Source organism: Panicum virgatum, chromosome 5N, assembly GCF_016808335.1.
Source record: "Panicum virgatum strain AP13 chromosome 5N, P.virgatum_v5, whole genome shotgun sequence".
NCBI classification, from domain to species: domain Eukaryota; kingdom Viridiplantae; phylum Streptophyta; class Magnoliopsida; order Poales; family Poaceae; genus Panicum; species Panicum virgatum.
The window spans coordinates 18,447,069-18,450,293 of NC_053149.1; the positions used below are offsets into that span (position 1 = coordinate 18,447,069).

The window sequence follows — 3,225 nt, forward strand, 5'->3', positions numbered from 1 at the left end:
TGAGTTTGTCGAAGACGACCTTGGGCATTACGCTTACGCTAGCCCCAAGGTCACACAAGGCATTGCCGAAGTATTGAGTGCCAATCGAGCAATTGATCGTTGGGCATCCCCGGTCTTCTTTATTCTTTGGAGGTTGGTTGAGTATAGCAACGCTACATTCTTCTGTAAGCTTAACAACCTCCATCGTGGGTAGCAGTCGCTTGTTGTTGATGATGTCCTTGATGTAGCGGGTGTAAGTTGGTACATGCATCACGTCCAATAATGGGACGTTGACATGTATCTTCTGGATCATCTCAACAAAATGAGCGAACTGCTCGTCCACGGTGATCTTTTGTTTCCGGGAGGCAAACGGGAGGAAGCTTGTATCGAAAGTTTTTCGTGGATTTTCTTCCTTGGGTTCTTCAGAGTCATCTTGTTCTATAGATTCTTCCTCCTCTGCTTGTGGCCTTGCTGCTTTCTCTGCATGGTTAGGATGCGGTGGATCACGAGTGGACTTACCACCCCTCCTGGTCACCGCATTTATCTTTTCTGAAAAGGGAACAGCAGCAGCGATTTGCGCAAGTTGCGTTTCTATAATTTTGTTGAAACTTAATTGGTTTTTAAGTGCAGAAGAAAGAGTTTCAATTTTGGTATTTATATTTTCCAAAATTTTATCGTTGGCAGCAAGCTTCTTGTTCAAAGATTCATTGATTTTAGCTTGGCCAAAGACTAGATCTCTCAAGGAGGGTTGGTTCGAATTGAAATTCGAATTGAAATTTGAGTTAAAATTGTTACCTCCTCCTTGGAATGGTGGTCGTGCTTGACCCCACCCCGGGCCTCCTTATGGACGGAACCCGGTGTTGTTGTTGTTGATGTAGGCTGCGTCTTCACGGGTCTCAGGACAGTCATTCCCCGAGTGTCCACCATCACCACAAACCTCGCACGTAAAGTACGAGTTCATGGCATGGACGGAAACAGACATTTGTTGCCGATTCCCTTCATCAAGCTTTTTCAGTAGGAGGTCCAGCTTGGCGGCGAGCATGACCGTCTCCTTGATGGTATGCATTACACCCTTGGTTCTGGGCTGGGAACGCTCCTCATTCCAGCCCTGGTTGGTGACCATCTTTTCAATTAAGACCGTAGCCATGGCAATTGTAAGGTCCAGATAGGCTCCTCCAGCAGCAGCATCGAGATGGGCTCTGGATGTAGTCGTTAGCCCATTGTAGAAGCTTTGGAGTACGAGCCTCTCGTCCATCCCATGATGAGGACATGCGAGTATGTATTCTTGAAGTCTCTCCCAAGCTTCTGGGATGGATTCCATCCCTGTCTGCTGGAAACTTGTAATTCTTCCACGCAGGGCATTGGTTTTGCCCAACGGGAAGAATTTGGCGAGGAACGCCGTGGAACATTTGTCCCACGTGCTGATGGCTTCCTTATTCTGACAAAACCACTGCTTCACTTTCCCCATGAGGGAGAAAGGAAATAAGCAGAGCCTGATGGCGTTAGTCGTAATGCCCCTTATGGTTACGGTCTTGCATAACTCCAGAAAGTTCTGGAGATGGGCGTTGGCATCTTCATTCGGCTTGCCACAGAATGGGCTAGCCTGCACCATGTTAATGAGGCTGGACTTCAGCTATAAGTTCACGTCCCCGACATCGATGTTGGGTCCAGTTGCCACATTGGCAGCTGAGGGGACGGAGAAGTCGCGGAGAGTCTTCTCAGCCATGGGTTCGGTGATAGTTGATGGTGCTTGGGAAGCTGGTTTACTTGTCGACTGCGAGAACGAAGGAGGGATGACGCGAGGTCGGACCCTTCTCACGAGCTTCTCGGGATTTTCAACAAAGTTTGTCGGCAAGGAGAAACCAGACATACACTACCTTGTTTTCACCCAATCAGGAGAAAACAAAAAGATAAACACATTAGCCTGAATAAGCAGTAGCTACCTCTTATTTATATTACCATGTTTATGTACTTAGTAAATAACTTTACACCTAGTGCCATCCCCGGCAACGGCGCCAGAAATGCTTGTTTTCATTTCTAAGCGTCATCACTAGGAGGGGTTAGTTCCTAGCAATGCTGCCACAGAAATGCCGTGTTGGTATGTCTTAATGTTTACAGAAGGATCCGCAAGCGCATGGATATACCCTTGTAGCATTTCACCCGGAAGTATTCAGGGTACCATTATTTATATTTTCCCAAGGGATGGCTAGGTTGTGTAAAGTTTATTTACTAGTTCCATAACCATGACATATATGAAGTAATATGAAGACCACCAACTATACAAGGGTAAGTGATAAATAATAGCTAATCAGGGGTAATGTGACGCACACAGAACAACCAACTCTAATGAATAAAGAATAAACAAGCAATCCTAAGGTTAGTGGGAGCATAGGCACGTATCCTAGTATACTATTCATGTTAGCAGATAAGTTACGTTAGCCACATGCTTAGAACTATAGGTGCCGGGAAATTAGGGACATCGGGGAGAATGACCCGCACTGGAGAACATCCAGTCCTGTTTCATCTTTGCATGAACTCCTACACGATACCCGAACATCGGGGAGTACGCTAACCGAGAAGCAGCTCCCGACGGACCGACAGGGCTGTCACCACCTGCGGTCTACCCCAGTCACACCATGGAGCACCGTCATATTCGAAGGATCCCGCATACCCGGGCACCATGCCCGCATATGAGGTCACTACCCTAGCATCCCCGGGTCCCCCACCCTTTGGATGGACAGGTAAGATGCTAAGGCAAGCCCGAAAGCACAACAAACCGATATCCTTACCAAGATCATCTGGTCTAAGCAAGCAACTACTATAACTTGATAAAGCACAGATCAAGGCTAAGCATGCTACGAATATAGCAAGATAACCAAGAACAAACTCAATATAAATAGCATAACGAAAGTCGGAATACAAAGCCATACCAGAGGCCGAGGATTGCTCGCCGACCCCAAGGACAACTAGATTCGCTAAGGAGATGAAGTACTTGCCTAGCTCCACTACCCTAAGGAGTACAAGACACAAATGAGAGTGAGAGAGAGGCCTTCAAGTGGTGTCTGTGGTGAGAGTGGTGGGAGGCCCCTTATATAGTGCATGAGGTCGGTTCCCCCCAACTCTTTACATGGAAACATCCCTAACCGACCTCTACAGGATAAGATCAGTCTTCCCGCCAAAAATCAGCGGGAAAACCTGACAAGTGGGGTCGGCCGACCCCTTGTTGCTGCCTCTGGCCACCGTCCT

General features: G+C 47.4%; 1 non-coding gene across 1 annotated transcript; it reads left to right on the forward strand.

Moving 5' to 3' along the window:
• Positions 1-1,232: 1,232 nt before the first annotated feature.
• On the forward strand, positions 1,233-1,339 carry LOC120677138. The gene has a single exon (XR_005676201.1). It is a non-coding gene; the product is annotated as a small nucleolar RNA R71 (small nucleolar RNA).
• Positions 1,340-3,225: the final 1,886 nt, after the last annotated feature.